The 19417-nt window shown below is 46.0% G+C and overlaps 1 protein-coding gene across 2 annotated transcripts in view; it reads left to right on the top strand.

Moving 5' to 3' along the window:
• The window catches only part of LOC139264434 (ubiquitin-conjugating enzyme E2 E1), a 153047-nt gene that overhangs the window by 82444 nt on the left and 51186 nt on the right, over positions 1 to 19417 (top strand). The gene's annotated exons all lie outside the window — the stretch shown is intronic.

Raw genomic sequence — 19417 nt, 5'->3', positions numbered from 1 at the left:
TTTAGTGATCGTCGTATGTAGTGATCTTCAGTTGTAATGATCAATCTGTTGTTACCAAAACCTGCAAACCATATGTAGCCGTGCTTGCATTTGTTTGCAATCGGTGGGATTTGTTTGCACGAAACAGATTTACAGTACCTTTTATTAATATGGTGTTTTTACCTTTTGGATCAGTCCTAGGAGATGTTAAAATGTTCTCCCTGTGTTGCGCTGCTGTATTTATATTTAAATCTCCTGTAATTTCCTGATTTGTGATTGTCTTTCACAAATATGAAATATATTGTCAAGAAGGAGCTTTGTGTCGTGACATGCACTACAGACCCGAGAACTGATGAGGGCCAGTTCTGTGTTTGTTCAATGCATTAGAGGGCCAGTTCAGGGGAGGAGAGAGGTCTGCTGGCAAATTATGAGACTCTTGGTTGGGAGTGGGAGAAAACAGTCTCCACTATTGTCAGCTATACAAAAAGCAACCCATTTCTTTGTAGGGCAGCTATTGACGGTGCAAGAATCCATGTGTGCAGTAAGTAGCACTTGTATCAAGCTAAAAGCACTTCCAAGTCCATTTTTTCAGCACTAGAAAGAATTTTCACAGTTTGATCTGGCAACAATGGACTATGATTAAAGGCACAATATGACCAATCTGAGTTTAGAAAGCAAAGATCTTATTCCAGATTGTCCAAGCTTTTTATCTTGGGCCATTTAGGTGCATACAATTGTGCTTTGTGGGCCACCTATGAAGTTTAAATCAATGTTGCCATTAATTTGTATACATCTCGAGCTCTGAATAGTAACAGATCTATGTATTCTGATTTAGGATTTAGCCACCAAAGGGGCAACAGTGCTCAGAACAGCCTTTCCTAAACTTTCTGGCCCACAAAATTCATACCGGACAAATGGAGTAAGTTATCTATGTGCCAATAAACAACAACAACTTGTATTTATATAGCGTCGATAGGGAGTAAACCATCATAAGGCATTTCACAGGAGCGTTATCAAAAGAAATCTGATACCAAGCCACATAAGGAGACATAAGGCAGAGCTTGGTCAAAGAGGTAGTTTTTAAGGAGCGTCTTAAGTAGGAAAGAGATGGGTAAAGGTTTACATAGAAACATAGAAAATAGGAGCAGTAGTAGGCCATTCGGGACTTCAAGTCTGCACCGCCATCCAATATGATCATGGCTGACACCTGGGAATCCCTGCCAAAGACCGCCCTAAGTGGAGGAAGTGCATCCGAGAGGGTGCTGAGCTCCTCGAGTCTCGTCGGCGAGAGCATGCAGAAATCAAGCGCAGGCAGTGGAAAGAGCGTGCGGCAAACCAGTCCCACCCACCCCTTCCTTCAACGACTATTTGTCCCACCTGTGACAGAGACTGTAGTTCTCGTAGAGTCTCGTAAATAGCGGATGCATTGACAGTCATTTTCCAACATTCCATTGACTCTGGATCAGTTCCTATCGAGTGGAGGGTAGCCAATGTAACCCCACTTTTTAAAAAAGGAGGGAGAGAGAAAACGGAATTATAGACCGGTCAGCCTGACCTCAGTAGTGGGTAAAATGATGGAATCAATTATTAAGGATGTCATAGTGCATTTGGAAAATGGTGACATGATAGGTCCAAGTCAGCATAGATTTGTGAAAGGGAAATCATGCTTGACAAACCTTCTGGAATTTTTTGAGGATGTTTCCAGTAAAATGGACAAGGGAGAACCAGTTGATGTGGTATATTTGGACTTTCAGAAGGCTTTCGACAAGGTCCCACACACGAGATTAATGTGCAAAGTTAAAGCACATGGGATTGGGGGTAGTGTGCTGACGTGGATTGAGAACTGGTTGTCAGACAGGAAGCAAAGAGTAGGAATAAATGGGTACTTTTCAGAATGGCAGGCAGTGACTCGTGGGGTACCGCAAGGTTCTGTGCTGGGGCCCCAGCTGTTTACATTGTACATTAATGATTTAGACGAGGGGATTAAATGCAGTATCTCCAAATTTGCGGATGACACTAAGTTGGGTGGCAGTGTGAGCTGCGAGGAGGATGATATGAGGCTGCAGAGTGACTTGGATAGGTTAGGTGAGTGGGCAAATGCATGGCAGATGAAGTATAATGTGGATAAATGTGAGGTTTTGGTGGTAAAAACAGAGACAGACTATTATCTGAATGGTGACAGATTAGGAAAAGGGGAGGTGCAACGAGACCTGGGTGTCATGGTACATCAGTCATTGAAGGTTGGCATGCAGGTACAGCAGGCGGTTAAGAAAGCAAATGGCATGTTGGCCTTCATAGCGAGGGGATTTGAGTACAGGGGCAGGGAGGTGTTGCTACAGTTGTACAGGGCCTTGGTGAGGCCACACCTGGAGTATTGTGTACAGTTTTGGTCTCCTAACTTGAAGGACATTCTTGCTATTGAGGGAGTGCAGCGAAGATTCACCAGACTGATTCCCGGGATGGTGGGACTGACCTATCAAGAAAGACTGGATCAACTGGGCTTGTATTCGCTGGAGTTCAGAAGAATGAGAGGGGACCTCATAGAAACGTTTAAAATTCTGACGAGTTTAGACAGGTTAGATGCAGGAAGAATGTTCCCAATGTTGGGGAAGTCCAGAACCAGGGGTCACAGTTTAAGGATAAGGGGTAAGCCATTTAGGACCGAGATGAGGAGAAACTTCTTCACCCAGAGAGTGGTGAACCTGTGGAATTCTCTACCACAGAAAGTAGTTGAGGCCAATTCACTAAATATATTCAAAAGGGAGTTAGGTGAAGTCCTTACTACTCGGGGGATCAAGGGGTATGGCGAGAAAGCAGGAAGGGGGTACTGAAGTTGCATGTTCAGCCATGAACTCATTGAATGGCGGTGCAGGCTAGAAGGGCTGAATGGCCTACTCCTGCACCTATTTTCTATGTTTCTATGTTTCTATGTATTGGACTGTACAGTAACCTAAGAACTCATGCTAAGAGTGGAAGCAAGCCTTCCTCTATTCCGAGGGACTGCCTATGATGATGATGAGGCTGATCCTCTATCTCCACACCATATTCCCCATACTCCTTTATGCCTTTTGTTTCTAGAAATCTATCTACCTCTTAAATATATTCAGTGACTTGGCCTCCACAGCCTTCTGTGGTGGAGAATTCCACAGGTTCACCACCCTCTGAGTGAAAAAAGTTCTCCTCATCTTGGTCCTAAATTTCCTACCCTGTATCCTGAGACTGATCCCTAGTTCTAGACTTCCCAACCAGCGGAAACATCCTCCCCACATCCAGTCTATCCAATCCAGTCAGAATTTTATATGTTTCAATGAGATCCCCTCTCATTCTTCTAAACTCAAGTGAATACAGGCCTAGTCGACCCAATCTCTCCTCATACGACAGTCCTGCCATCCCAGGAATCAGTCAGGTGAACCTTCGCTGCAGGGAGGGAATTTCAGTGCTTAAGACCTCGGCAGCTGAAGGCACAACTGCAAACAGTGGAGCGATTAAAATCGGGGATGGTCAAGAGGCCAGAATTAGAGGAGTGTAGATATATCTAAGTTGTAGGGCTGGAGGAGGTAGGGAGGGGCGAGGCCCTGGGGGATTTGAAAACAAGATCAAGAATTTTTAAATCCAGGCGTTGCTTAATCTGGAGCCAATGTAGGTCAGCGAGCACAGGGGTGATAGGTGAATGGGAATTAGTGTGTGTTAGAACAAGGGCAGCAGATTTTTGGCTGACCTCAAGTTTACAGAGGGTGGAAGATGGGAGGCCGGCCAGGAGTGTGCTGGAATATTTAAATCTAGAGATAACAGGCATGGATGAGGGCTTCAGCAGCAAATGGGCAAAGTCAGATGATTCGAAGTGGAAATAGGCGGACCTAGTGATGCCGCAAATATGTGCTCGGAAGCTAATCTCGGTGTCAAATACAACACCAAGATTGCGAACAGTGTGGTTCAGCGTCAGACAGTTGCCAGGGAGAGGGATGGAGTTGGTGGCTAAGGAACAGCATTTGTGGCGAGGACCAAAGACCGTGGATTGAAATTTCTGCTCATCCAATATTGGATGTCGGACAAGCAGTATGACAATTTAGAGATAGTGGAGGGTTGAGAGAGGTGGTGGTGAGGTAGAGCTGGGTGTCATCAGCGTAAATGTGGAAACTGGCACTGTGTTTTCAGATGATGTCACCGAGGGGCAGCATGTAGATGAGAAATAGGAGGGGGGCCAATGATTGATCCTTGGGAGACACCAGAGGTAACAAAGCACGAACAGAAGACATTGCAGGTGATTCTCTGGCTACGACTGGATGGATAAGAATGGAACCAGGCAAGTGCAGTCCCACCCAGCTGGACGACGGTGGAGAGGCGTTGGAAGAGGATGGTGTGGTCAACCGTGTCAAAGACTGCAGACAGATCAAGAACGACAAGGAGGGATAGTTTATCTTTGTCGCAGTCATGTAGGATGTCATTTGTGACTTTGATATGGGCCATTTTGGTGGCAGGGGTGGAAACCTAATTGGAGGGATTCAAACATGGAGTTCCAGGAAAGATGGGCATGGATTTTGGAAGTGACAGCTTGTTTCAGGACTTTGGAGAGAAAGGGCGGTTGGAGATGGGGCAGTAGTTTGCAAGGACAGAAGTGTCGAGTTTTTTTTTGAGTAGAGGAGTGATGGTGGCAGATTTGAAGGGGAGGGGGACAGTACCTGAGGAGACGGAACCGTTAACATCAGCTAACATAGGGGCCAGGAAGGGAAATTGGATGGTCAGCAGTTTCGTGGGTATAGGGTCGAGGGAGCAGGTGGTGGATCTCATGGACAAGATGAGTTCGGAGATGGCATGAGGGGAGATTGGAGAGATACTGGAGAACGATGCGAGTCTAGGGTGGGGAGAACCTTCGAGGAAGGTTAGCCCAGTGGGCTAGTGGAAGGAAGGGAAGTAGCAGAGGAGGCTGAACGTATGGTCTTCAGCTTTGTGACAAAGATATCCATGAGCTCCTCGCACTTGTTGGAGATAGGGAGAGGGGTTTAAGAAGACGGTCTGCAGTAGCGAAAAAAAAGAGGAGGTTATCTCTGCATTCCCAGGATGATCCTGGAATAATGAGCAGCTTTGGCAAACAAGAGTAAGACCCGATGGTGCTTTATGTGGTCTATCCAGATCTGGCGGTGAATGGCTAAACCAGTTGTCTGCCATATCCGATCAAGTCTGCATCCCTTAGACTGAGAGCAGAGATTAGAGTCGTACTAGGAGAATGACTAGGGTGAGAGAGAATAATTGTTTTAATGGGGACTCGGGCATCAAAGGTGGTGGTGAGGATGTGGTTGAGCAGATTGGTAACTGCAGAAATGTCATGGTGAATGGAGGGCCAAAGACTCGACCATTGGAATTTGAATGCAGTTGTAAGTGAATTGAGGCGAACACAGAAGGAAGAAGGGTAGGGAGGGGGATGTGGATGGAGAACGATATAAGGAAGTGATCCGAGATGGTCTTATCTGTGATTGACGCGATGTAATTATCGATGCTACGAGAGATGATGGCAAGGTCAAGGGGGAGGTCATGGAAACATAAAAAATAGGTGCAGGAGTCGGCCATTCGGCCCTTCGAGCCTGCACCACCATTCAATAAGATCATGGCTGATCATTCACCTCAGTACCCCTTTCCCGCTTTCTCTCCATACTCCTTGATCCCTTTAGCCATAAGGGCTATACCTAACTCCCTCTTGAATATATCCAATGAACTGGCATCAACAACTCCCTGCGGCAGGGAATTCCAAGGTTAACAACTCTCTTGAGTGAAGAAGTTCCTCCTCATCTCAGTCCTAAATGGCCTACCCCTTATTCTAAGACTGTGTCCTCTGGTTCTGGACTTCCCCAACATCGGGAACATTCTTCCCACATTTAATCTGTCCCGTCCCGTCAGAATCTTACACATTTCTATGAGATCCCCTCTCATCCTTCTAAACTCCAGTGTATAAAAGCCCAGTTGATCCAGTCTCTCCTCGTATGTCAGTCCAGCCATCCCTGGAATCAGTCTGGTGAACCTTCGCTGCACTCCCTCAATAGCAAGAACATCCTTCCTCAGATTAGGAGACTAAAACTGAACACAATATTCCAGGTGAGGCCTCACCAAGGCCCTGCACAACTGCAGTAAGACCTCCCTGCTCCTATACTCAAATCCCCTAGCTATGAAGGCCAACATGCCATTTGCCTTCTTCACCGCCTGCTGCACCTGCATACCAACCTTTCAATGATTGATGAACCATGACACCCACGTCTCGTTGCACCTCCCCTTTTCCTAATCTACCACCATTCAGATAATACTCTGCTCTCGTGTTTCTGCCACCCAAGTGGATAACCTCACATTTATCCACATTATACTGCATCTGCCATGCATTTGCCCACTCACCCAACGTATCCAACTCACCTTGCAGCCTCTTAGCATCCTCCTCACAGCTCACACCACCACCCAGTTTAGTGTCATCTGCAAACTTGGAGATACTACACTTAATTCCTTCATCCAAATCATTAATGTACAATGTAAAGAGTTGGGGTCCCAGCACTGAGCCCTGTGGCACTCCACTACTCACTGCCTCCCATTCCGAAAAGGACCCGTTTATCCCGACTCTCTGCTTCCTGTCTGCCAACCAATTCTCTATCCACGCCAGTACATTACCCCCAATACCACGTGCTTTCATTTTGCACACCAATCTCTTATGTGGGACCTTGTCAAATGCCTTTTGAAAGTCCAAATACACCATATCCACTGCTTCTCCCTTGTCCACTCTAGTAGTTACATCCTCAAAAAATTCCAGAAGATTTATCAAGTATGATTTACCCTTTCAAAAATCCATGCTGACTTGGACTGATCCTGTCACTGCTTTCCAAATGCACTGCTGTTTCATCTTTAATAATTGATTATAACATTTTCCCCACTGCTGATGTCAGGCTAACCGGTCTATAATTACCCGTTTTCTCTCTCCCTCCTTTCTTAAAAAGTAGTGTTACATTAGCTACCCTCCAGTCCATAGGAACTGATCCAGAGTCGACTATTTCTAGGGCGACCTCCTTAAATACTCTGGGATGCAAACAATCAGGCCCCGGGGATTTATTGGCCTTCAATCCCATCAATTTCCCCAACACAATTTCCTGCCTAATAAGGATATCCATCAGTTCCTCCTTCTCACTCGACCCTCGGTCCCCTAGTACATCCGGAAGGTCATTTGTGTCTTCCTTCGTGAAGACAGAACCAAAGTATTTGTTCAATTGGTCTGCCATTTCTTTGTTCCACATTATAAATTCACCTGAGTCCGACTGCAGGGACCTACGTTCATCTTCACTAATCTTTTTCTCTTCACATATCTATAGAAGCTTTTGCAGTCAGTTTTTATGTTCCCGGCAAGCTTCCTCTCGTACTCTATTTTTCCCCTCCTAATTAAACCCTTTGTCCTCCTCTGCTGAATTCTAAATTTCTCCCAGTCTTCAGTTTTGCTGCTTTTTCTGCCAATTTATATGCCTCTTCCTTGGATCTAACACTATCCTTAATTTCCCTTGTTAGCCACGGTTGTGCCATCGTCCCTGTTTTATTTTTACTCCAGACAGGGATGTACAACTGTTGAAGTTCATCCATGTGATCTATAAATGTTTGCCATTGCCTATCCACCGTCAACCCTTTAAGTAACATTTGCCAGTCTATTCTAGCCAATTGGCGCCTCATGCCGTCGAAGTTAGCTTTCCTTAAGTTTAGGACCCTAGTTTCTGAATTACTTGTGTCACTGTCCATCTTAATAAAGAATTCTACCATATTATGGTCACTTTTCCCCAAGGGGCCTCGCACAACAAGATTGCTAATTAGTCCCTTCTCATTACACATCACCCAGCTCTCTAGTTGGTTCCTCAACATATTGGTCAAGAAAACCATCCCTAATACACTCCAGAAAATCCTCCTCCACCGCATTGCTGCCAGTTTGGTTAGCCCAATCTATATGTAAATTAAAGTCGCCCATGATAACTGCTGTACCTTTATTGCACACATCCCTTATTTCTTGTTTGATGCTGTCCCCAACCTCACTACTACTGTTTGGTGGCCTGTACACAACTCTCACCAGCGTTTTCGGCCCTTTGGTATTCCGCAGCTCCACCCATACCGATTCCACATCATCCAAGCCAATGTCTTTCCTTACTATTGCATTAATTTCCTCTTTAACCAGCAACGCCACCTCGCTTCCTTTTCCTCTCTGTCTCTCCTTCCTAAATGTTGAATACCCCTGGATGTTGAGTTCCCAGCCTTGGTCACCCTGGAGCCATGTCTCTGTGATGCCGTGAATATGGGTAGTAGAGTTTACATGGAAGGAGAGATTAAGGGAGGCTCGGAGGTCAGTGAGCTTAGGAGAGAGAGCATGATGAATTGAGATGAAAGTTGAAATCACCGAGAGTGTGAAGTCGCTCGGTGCAGAGGCTGAGGGTGGAAGCAGTGAGAATATGTAGGTGAGAAATTTTTATGGTATTTGGGTGGGCAGTAGAGAACGAGGATTTTAAATGCGAGCTGAGAGGGGTGGAACAAGTTGAGATGCTCAGGAGGAGAAGGTGCAGAGGAGTAGGGGACAGACCAAGGTGAGATTTGTTGATGAGAATGGCACCGCCACCATGATGGTCTGGGCAGGGCAAGTGGTGGAAGATACAACCAGACGGGGAGGCTTCATTTTAGGGGGAAGGTGTCATCGCCCCTCAGCCAGGTTTCCATCAGGGCCATGATTTTGATGCAATCATCCACAATAAGCTCATGGATGGCAAGGATCTTGTTCACAAGTGAATAGACATTCTGGAGGGAAATGCAAAGAGGAGCAGTGATAACTGATCAAGTGGCAGAGTCCACAGGGTCAGCATTGGGAGAGAGGTGAGTGGGACGGGAAAGAGGTAAGAAAGCTTTGCCCCATCGGGCACGCTGAGTGGAAAGGTCAGTGGGAGTGCAGGATCAGCCAATTGGGGTTGCTGCTTGTAAGGGGCCAGTGACGAGTGCCTTGATGGGCCTTTCGGAGGATGCCAAGAGAGGCACAGAGGAAAGCTGCAGGCTTATTTAAGAGATAGTGAAGCCTGGGATGGCAGCAGGAGAGTAATGAAGGGTTGGGGTAGGGATTTGGAAGGGCAGAGTACCCGAGAGAGGAGAAATGAAAGGAGATATAATGACAGGAGAGAGGGGTCTAGGAGAGGTAAAGAGAAAAAGGGGAGAAAAAGGTGGAAATAGAAGTAATGGACTTGGATCCGGAGTGACAGCCAAAACACCCACGCAAATGGCACAGGGAAAGCTCAAGTTACATAACAAGATTAGGATAGATATATCCCGGTAGTAAATGGGGAATAGAGCGGAGATAATCGGAGGAAGTCCAAAGTTAAAAGTCAGGGGTCGCGTGGTGGGATAAAGTTGACGTAATTAGGGTGGAGTTGGCATGGAGCATTGATGAACTGTTGAAGTATAGAAGCTATTTGAAGGATAGACTATCAGAGGGCACACTGCTGGAGGTATTTCCGTGGGAATGAAGATCCAGGAGGTGTGCAGAATCGGTTAAAGGGCAGAAAAAACAGTGGTGATGTTGGAGGTCACCATGAGATCCAGAAGCAGCGGAGAAATGTACTTCGGCCCTGGAGCATGAATCTCTAGCTAGGAGCCAGACTGTAGCTGAAGCTAAAAACCAGTAGGACAGTCATAGACTCAGCAATTAACAGCAGTGGTGGCGGATGGGCTATAAGCTGAACAAAGTTACTTTGAAATTTAGACAACTGAGCAGCAGATCAGAGATCAGCTGAGTCTTGTGTAGTCCAATGCAGAAGCATAGTCTTGCTGTTCAGAGAAGTCCAGGAATTTGCAAGCCAAATTTGAGAAAAGATCCAGCGCTCAATGAGGAAAACAAAGCAGGCATGTTCGGAAGATGGGAACTTTAAGCTAGCAGTTAAACTTGTTAGAGCTAAATTGCACCCACTTTTAGAACCAGGGGAACTTAAACAGAGGAGATTCAGTAGAAAGGGCAAAGGATGGCAGCAGATGGCAGAGGCAAGAGGTGCACAGAATAGAGCGCCCCAGGGAACTGCCAACCCAGGAGCCATCTTGAATTAGCAGTGTTGTCTCGGCTTTGTGGATTGCGTTGCCAGGCCTCGCTGATGAGAAATAATCCACGAACCATATTTGAACACCTCTATTCTTTTGGGAACTCAGAATTGCTTTCAGCCTGAGTTCTGATGCTCTGCCTCGACTATACATTCAATAACACGAGCTTCATTCACCAACAGTTTAACATCAGTGAACTTTTATGTCCTCCTCAGATCTAGTGATCAGCTGGTTCTAATCAAGGCCACTGGTTTGCAGTTTTCACATGGAAAATAGATGGAATCATGGAATGCAAATATCCAAAACAGTTGATACGGGTTCTTTTTCCCTCAATCTGTTTCAGCAAATACACTGAGGCGAACACCAAAGCAGCTAATAACAAAGCAGTCTTTATTAATTGTTTCACCGGCCGGGACTTATCAGAACAAAGGAACGCTCTCCCTCAGAGTGCGCCCACTTCCCTGGGACAAGCCCCGTTACAATATAGGGGCGCAACGGTTGTACACTTTCAGTACGTAATACAATTGAGGGACATTCAGTTCACCCTATCCTTTGTGATACCGCCTTCCCTTTGTCCACTCATGAGCCGATACCTGGCCTTCCTTGCCCAATTAGATACGGGCAAGTGGTTATAGCAACTTTTTCTCACAGAGCTTTCTCACCCATTGCTTGTAAATGTTACAATTTTACTGGCGTGACTAGTAACTAAGACCTTGAGCAAGTCTGTTATTTGTGCTGATGTTGCAATATTTGCAGTCTGACATTCTTTTAGTTATTTTTCCATGATTCCTTTGTTCACTTCACTGTCTCTATTGCTTATACATTTTCTCACATTCACAAAACTGGCAAAAATGCCAGAATCCCATATCATAAAAATGGATTTTGACTTATTCAGTCACCCTAAGTCAGTTGCCTTGGTTATAATAATAAAACATAAGTCTTCCAAAATCATTCACCATAACCAAATTCCACTGTGTTGCGTTGCTGGTGAAGATATAAGAAATTATTGGGATGGACTCTAAAACTTAAAACATCAAACAGTGTCAATTGAACAGTTATGGTATGATTTCTTTTGACACACATGTTGGTGTTGAAAACATACCATCCTGAAATTACAAAAACTTAAATGTTTGTAACTGCATTGACAATTGAGCTTTTGCAAACTGGTGCAACTTGATCTTTATCTTCTATAAATCTTATTTAGTGCACTACCAAATCAATAATAACTCATAAATTGGCTTGTGTTTTCTCCAGGTAAGCTGTAAGTGATGCATGTCTATAACTTTAATGCTTCAGGTGAAGCTGAGTTTGCAAAGTCTTGGCATGATTATTCAGCTGCCATTTTAAATGAATAATTCTGGTGATGGATATTCATTGTATATGGGATCTACACATAGTACATCTTGGGGTACAAATTGCACTGCACCCGAAACGGGGTGCACGCACCACATTTCGATGTTTTTTAGCGCAGCTGCAGTTCAGGTCGACTCTTTCAGGAAATTCTGCCCTTTTTATTTGTTTTCATCTGGAAGTCGGTCATAATGAGGGGGCAGTAACTACACCTGAGGTGTAAAAATACAGCGGTGACAGCAACTGAGGGACAAAAGTTGGGGGCGGTGCGTATTCACTGTCGCGATGACGTCATCGCGGTGCCGCGTCACCACGGCTCTCCCCTTCAATTAAAGTGGAGAGCCTCGGCCCTTTTTAAATTTCAGCCCACTGGGCCACCAGGGAGGGTTTCGGCCGGACCAGTAGCCTGGCACCCAAGAGGGGGATGCCAGGCTGCCTGCTGGCGGCCCGGCCGAACCTGGGGGCATAATTATCTGGCCGATCTGGCAGTCGGCCGACAAAATGGCAGCGGCAGTGAGCCCTCCCCTTTCAGGGAAGCCGTTGCAAAAGGCCACAGCCTCACTGGACCACCAGGGAAAAGGTTGTTTTGACACCATCGAGGGGGGGGTAGATTGGCGGTGTGCACGGTAATGACGTGCTTAACACCGATTGGCAGCAGCGGAGCGGTAAGGGAGGGGGGATCGGGGCACCACCGAGAAAACTCGGGAGAGCAATTGAGCTATCAGTGGCCATTCCACCAAAAGTCGCCGGCCACTCCAATAGGCCTTAAGGAAAGGGACAATTTGGCCCCCTTGGATTTAAAAAACCTATCGAAATCTTTGCAGTTAAACGCATTGGTAACTTTGCAGGCTACAGAATATACTAGAGCTCTATTTACTGAAGTTTGAAGGGTAGTATCAAATATGCTTTTGAAGCTGCCAATCTGCATGCGGTAGTATATGGTAATTTTAAAATGCTTCACCCTATTTTAATCTTTAGGCTGGGTAACTTTTAACTTCACTTCCTGGACAGTAACCTGGCGGAGTGAATCACCCGCCCTTTGTGGAACCCGCCCCATTTTCTCAGCAGAATGAAAATCGGGCTGGTTCTACAACATGGGAGAAATTACCCAAGTTCCTTTCATAGACAAATGTACTTCTAAATGGTCACGTGTCCACTGTAATTTTTTTGCACTTACGTAACTTTGAAAATCCACAAGTTAACAGAAAGGTGGACCTCTTCTGAAAAGTGCTTTTGCCATGGGCCATTGCAATTTTAAAACGTGTAACTTCCATCAGACTCTTGGCTCCTGTTGACAGACAAACAAATCCTTACCCACGTAAGTTGAAACACCTGTAACTATTAACTCATGACTGTCATGTTAGACTGAATTAGATTAAATGGAAACTCTTAATGGAGACTGGTTTGTTTTCAGTTAACCATCATCATCATAGGCAGCCCCTCGGAATCGAGGAAGACTTACTTCCACTCTTAACATGAGTTCTTAGGTGGCTGAACAGTCCAATATGAAAACCACAGTCCCTGTCACAGGTGGGACAGATAGTCGTTGAGGAAAAGGGTGGGTAGGGTGGATTGCATTGCCAGGCCTCGCTGATGAGAAATAATCCATGAACCATATTTGAACACCTCTATTCTTTTGGGAACTCAGAATTGCTTTCAGCCTGAGTTCTGATGCTCTGCCTCTACTATACATTCAATAACACGAGCTTCATTCACCAACAGTTCAACATCAGTGAACTTTTATGTCCTCCTCAGATCTAGTGATCAGCTGGTTATAATCAAGGCCACTGGTTTGCAGTTTTCACATGGAAAATAGATGGAATCATGGAATGCAAATACCCAAAACTGGCAAAAATGCCAGGGTATTGGTGAGGCCGTACCTGGAGTACTGCGTGCAGTTTTGGTCACCTTACTTAAGGAAGGATAAACTAGCTTTGGAGGGGGTACAGAGACGATTCACAAGGCTGATTCCGGAGACGAGGGGGTTACCTAATGATGATAGATTGAGTAGACTGGGTCTTTACTCGTTGGAGTTCAGAAGGATGAGGGGTGATCTAATAGAAACATTTAAAATAATGAAAGGGATAGACAAGACAGAGGCAGAGCGGTTGGTTCCACTGGTTGGGTAGACTAGAACTAGGGGGCACAGCCTCAAAATACGGGGGAGCCAAGTTGAGAAGGAATTTCTTCTCCCAGAGGGTTGTAAATCTGTGGAATTCTCTGCCCAGGGAAGCAGTTGAGGCTAGCTCATTGAATGTATTCAAATCACAGATAGATTTTTAACCAATAAGGGAATTAAGGGTTACGGGGAGCGGGCGGGTAAGTGGAGCTGAGTCCACGGCCAGATCATGATCTTGTTGAATGGCGGAGCAGGCTCGAGGGGCTAGATGGCCTACTCCTGTTCCTAATTCTTATGTTCTTATGTAGGGCAGGTTTGCTGTACACATTCCACTGCCTGCACTTGATTTCTGCATGCTCTCGCCGATGAGACTCGAGGTGCTCAGCGCCCTCCCGGATGCACTTCCTCCACTTAGGGCGGTCTTTGGCCAGGGATTCCCAGGTGTCAGTGGGGATGTTGCACTTTATCAGGGAGGCTTTGAGGGTGTCCTTGTAACGTTTCCTCTGCCCACCTTTGGCTCGTTTGCTGTGAAGGAGTTCTGAGTAGAGCGCTTGCTTTGGGAGTCTCTTGTCTGGCATGCGAACAATGTGGCTTGCCCAGCGGAGCTGATCAAGTGTGGTCAGTGATTCAATGCTGGGGATGTTGGCCTGGTCGAGGACGCTAATGTTGGTGCGTCTGTCCTCCCAGGATAAGCTGCTTTTTTGACACCTAAATGTGTACCGTACTAAAAACCTAAACATTGTGCTAATGCTAAATTCTCAATTTAATAAAAACATGCAAGATTTGAAAAGGTTAAAACATATTTCAGACTTTAAAAAAAATCTTGATAATGGTGTCCTTTGTTTATGGTGGCATTTTCATGTCATAACATTTTATATAAGAAATAGGAGCAGGAATAGGCCATTTGGCCCTTCAAGCCTACTCCACCATTCAATAAGATCATGACTGATCTGATCTTGGCCTCAACTCCACTTCCCTGCCTGCTCCCCATAACTCTAGACTCCCTTATCATTCAAAGATCTGACTATCTCCACCTTAAATATATTCAATGACACAGAGGTAGAGAATTCCAAAGAGTCACGATCCTCTGAGCGAAGAAATTCCTCATTTCCTTTTTAAATAGGCGACCCTTTATTCTGAAACTATTCCTCCCTAGTTCTACATTATCCCACTATCTTTTTAAGTGACTTTCATAACCACGTCCAGTGTTCTTGCAAAGATTTTACTAAATAATCAGAGGATCTTCTGCCGTGTTGCTCACAGCAACTCCAATGATTTGCTGCTTTACAAGGACAGGGACATTATACCATGTAATATACAGTGGAGTTCTGCCTTTTATAGCCACATAGTTTAATTGCATATTGGAAAGTGCTTGTTAATTTCAGGCTCCAGTGAATTACTTACTTTTTTTTAAAGACTAAGATCTGTAACAAAGTGTGACCTCTGCAGTGTGACGGATGTGCACCAACACTAGTTCAGATCAAGATTTATGTGGATAATGATGGGTGTAAAATATATTTACAGAGCTTAGTTTCCCCCTCAGTAGAATTTCAGTAAAGTTTAATGGTGGGTAGGTAACATTTATATTTACATAAACTAAGCAGAACATTATACACTCTGTCTCTCTAAATTTGTGTTGTGTCTGGAGAACATTTTAAGAGAGTTAAGTTCTGATGGTAACAGATTGGTTACTAGTGGGAAGAACAATTTGAGATGCTGAATTAATGGGCTGGAATTTGCAGTGGGTTCGAACGGAGAACTAACAGCATTTGCTGTTAATACCCCTTTGAAACTAACCACAACTTCAGGATGTAGCGCATGCACATCTAAACACGGAAATCCTGAAGTTGCGGTCACTCGTGCACTGCTCTGACACTGGGGCTTTAACAGCATATTGGGCTGGAATTTGATCAAAAACCACCACCACCGGTTTACCTGCCAAAAAACCGCTATGATTATTCGATTAAGAATGGTGGAAAATTAATCCAAAAAAATCGTCGTTGTACGTGGATTTGCGGCGGAAAAACGTGATTCTCGTCAAATTTAGTCCGAGGCTACAAGTTGGGCCTAAGGAAGGGGGAAAACCCAAAAAAAAAAATTTCAAAAAAATTAAAAATCGCAAAACATTCACAAGACCCTTTTCCAGTGAATCGTTGCAAAATAATTTTTTTTAAACTTTAACTTATCTTTTTTTGCAGGGTTTCATACCTACCGCCGATTGAAGGGCTGCTCCAGCTGGTTTCTCGGCGCTTTTTTTCCCCCCCCAAATACAGATCACTGCTACCACCAAACTCGGGCAGAAGCGGTTTTTCCAGTGTTGCAGTTTCCAGTGTTCACTCGCCAGCGGTATTTCGAAACTGCCGGCGGAACACTTCGATGAAATTCCCACGGAATGGTTTTCCATCGAAAACAAGGAATACCGCCGAAAAACGCAGCGGAAAGGCTGATAAACTTCCAGCCATTAACTGCTAAAAAAGATCGTGCCCCTGAAAAATTATTAATTTTGTGAAATGTCAAATTTCTCCATTATGATAAATTAAAAATTTTAAGATACTTAAAAAAAAAATTACATATTTTCAAAGTTTGTTCGTGATATTTCAGGTTCTACCTTATCCCATGTGAGAGCACAAATCTTTGTTTTGCTCTCTTAACGTTTTTTTAAAGTCTGTATAAAAGCAGGTTCTCATTTCCTGCTTCCCTGTCTGAGAATTCTGCAATGTGATTGGCTGCTTAGACTGCATGTTAATGTCACAGCAGATCGCGCTAGGGAATCCCCACTACACTGCACTGAACTCACTTGGGCATTGAAAAAGGTAACATTCTTGCCAAGGACATCGCAAGCTTTCTTCGGGGCCAGCAAAGAACGCCTTTGCTTCGCCGCTGACTACAAATTCCGGACCAATAATATTGCATAGTAGGCCACTATACAAATGCAAGTTGTTGTTGAACGTTTGAAAACTGGCAAAATTTGTGTGACCGAATATTTTGTCGTTGGTAGTGTAATGCCTTATTTCCTCAGATGGTGCCCTTCGAGAAAATTTAGATAGAAAACAAGATTTTGAATCTCTTTCAGAAATGTTTTTAAAATTAGAAATTTAAATGTAACCTTACCATACTCAAAGATCGTGACTCATACTGTGATGTGGTTACATGGGCACTTGAGGTCTTACATGTTGCCCAAGTGGCAAATCTTCTTGTTGCCTCAGCTCAGTTGGTAGTGCTCTCACCTCTGAGTTAGAAGTTCATGGGTTCCAGCCCCATTTCAGTGAATTAAGCACATAACCTAGACACTCCAAATGCAGTACTCGGGGAGTGCTGCACTGTCGGAGGTGCTGTCTTTCAGATGCGATGTTAAATCGAGGCCCCATTCAGTTGGACGTAAAAGATTCCATGGCGCTATTTGAAGAAGAGCAGTGGTGTTTCCCTGGCTAACGTTTATTCTTCAACCACTACCTAAATCTGATCATTTATTTCTGGCTATTTATTTCATTGCTGTTTGTGCGACATTGTGTGCGCAATTTGGCTGTAAAGTACTGTGGGATATCCTGAGGCTGTGACAGTGGTACATAAATGCTCTGATCCTCGCTAGTGAATGTCAGCAGTGTTCACCTGTAGTAAGCAGTCAGTCTAATCCTTATTTAACATCGACACATCTGCATATTCAACAGAGATCACTGGATAACAATGAGCAGTTGAAACTCTGGTTGAGTTTAATTTTCTCCTCCTTCGCTCAAGGATGTTGAGGCCAATTTTACTACTCGCCGAATCATCGCGGGGGGTGGGGGGGGTGCCAGTAGCAAAAATATGTGTAGAAAAATATGGCAGACAACATGCAAGTCTTTCAATTTTTTTCTTTTTATGTTGCCGTACGGTTTTTGCATAGCACAAGATGGCCATCGGGGTGGCAGTTCCCTAGGGAGCTCCACTGCCAAACAACCTTATCCTTGCCATCTCGAGACCTTTTCACCCCCAATCTTCCCCCTTTCACTGTTTAAACTTCCCGTGGTCTTAATAGGGGGTACATTTCTTACCCTAAAACACAAATCCCACAAATTTGGGCCTACCTCAGGCGCGAGCCTTCCCTCTGAGCCTCCACCCATCGGCGATGACCAGACCACCTCCACACTCCTGCCAGCGGCGACCGAGCCTCTTCCCTTCCAGCGGCGACTGGGCCTCTTTCCCTCCTGTGGTGACCAGACCTCTTCTCAAGCAGCGACTTAGCCTCTTCCCTTCCAGTGGTGACCGAGCCTCTTCCCTTCCAGCGGTGACCAGACTTCTTCTCCTCCTGTGGTGACCAGACCTCTTCTCCTCCTGTGGTGACCAGACCTCTTCTCCTTCAGCGGCGTTCGGACCTGTTCTCCCCCACGAGCCCCACAGGCTTACCTCACGTTCCCGACTGGATGTGACCGACTCAGTTGCTCCACCCAATCCCCGACGACGCCCAGCGAGCCTCTGACCATAAGTTTGGGCCTACCTCACGCTCCCACTGGACGTGGCCGACTCAATCGGGCCTCCTCCAGCGACGGCGGCTGGGCCTCTCGGCGGCGATTGGGCCTCCTCCTCTTCGGCGGCGACGACTGCTGACCTCTCCTCCTCCTTCGGCGACGGCTGGACCTCACCTCAGCGGTGATGGGCCTCCTCCCCTTCAACAATGACTGGGCCTCTCCGTCCCCGCCAGTGACCTGGCCTCTTCTCCCCCAGCACGTGGTGAGTACCATGGCTGTGACCACCCTGACCTCCCACACTGAACTCCAGCGGACCGCTGACCCTCTCAATCCCTGCCCCCAACCAAGCAGCAGGCCACCTGCCATCAAGTGCGCTACTCAGCGCCGAGCTTGCGGCCAACATCTCGCCGTAGGCAACTAGGCTCTTACAGCAGTGCCTGGTCTCCAGTCGTCTTGGACCCCCTACCACTGGACCAAGACCGTGCTCAACTAAGCCCGTGTGGTAGTCTGTGTGCAGCGGCCACCCCACGCTAAAAGAACTCACGCACAGGCATCTTCCACTCATCTAATATGAAGTTCGGGACCTGTAACATCAGAACCCTAATGGACAACTCCCAATAGCGACAGGCCTGAACGCTGCACCACCATAGTTGCCCGGGAACGTAGACGCTTTAACATCGACATCACTGCCCCAAGCGACACCTGGCGGGCAGGGGAAGGCCAGCTCAAAGAACATGGTGGAGGTTATAACTTTTTCTGGAAAGGAAAACCAGAGGAACAACGCTGTCTTCATGGAGTCGGCTTCGCCGTCAAAAATGAACTGGTCGGCCACCTCAAAGACTCCCCATGCGGCGTTAACAAACGCCTCATGACCCTTCGCCTTAACCCTGTCCCGGAACCAGTGTGCAACAGTCATCAGTGCGTACGCCCCAACACTCGATGCAACGGATGAGGCTAAAGAGGGTTTTTATTCCAACCTTGAGACATCCCTGTCCCGCATCCCCACGGGCGACAAATTGATCCTCCTGGGTGACTTTAATGCCAGGGTCAGCAAAGGCACAGCCCCCTGGGGAGGCATGATTGGCAGAGAGGGGGTAGGGAAATCCAACTCCAACGGCAATCTACTCCTGAAAAAATGTCTCGAACACGAACTCCTCATCACCAACATCCTGTTCCGCCAGAGGGACAAATACAAGACATCGTGGCAACACCCTCGTTCCAAACACTGGCACCTGCTGGACCATGTCATCGTCCGAGCCAGGGATCGCAAGGATGTGCGTATCACCCGCGCCATGACAGGAGCTGACGACTGCTGGACGGACCATCGCCTAATCTGATCCATCATCAATATTAACATTGCCCGAAAGCAAAGAGGACAGCAGAAACAGTGCCGCAAAAAAGTTAATACCAGAGCACTTAAAGACCCAGCTAAGAGAGCCCTATACAGCCAGCG

This window comes from Pristiophorus japonicus, chromosome 5 (assembly GCF_044704955.1).
Source record: "Pristiophorus japonicus isolate sPriJap1 chromosome 5, sPriJap1.hap1, whole genome shotgun sequence".
Lineage (NCBI taxonomy): Eukaryota > Metazoa > Chordata > Chondrichthyes > Pristiophoridae > Pristiophorus > Pristiophorus japonicus.
Note: the sequence above shows the minus strand (reverse complement) of the source record. Positions and strands in the feature narration are given on the sequence as shown.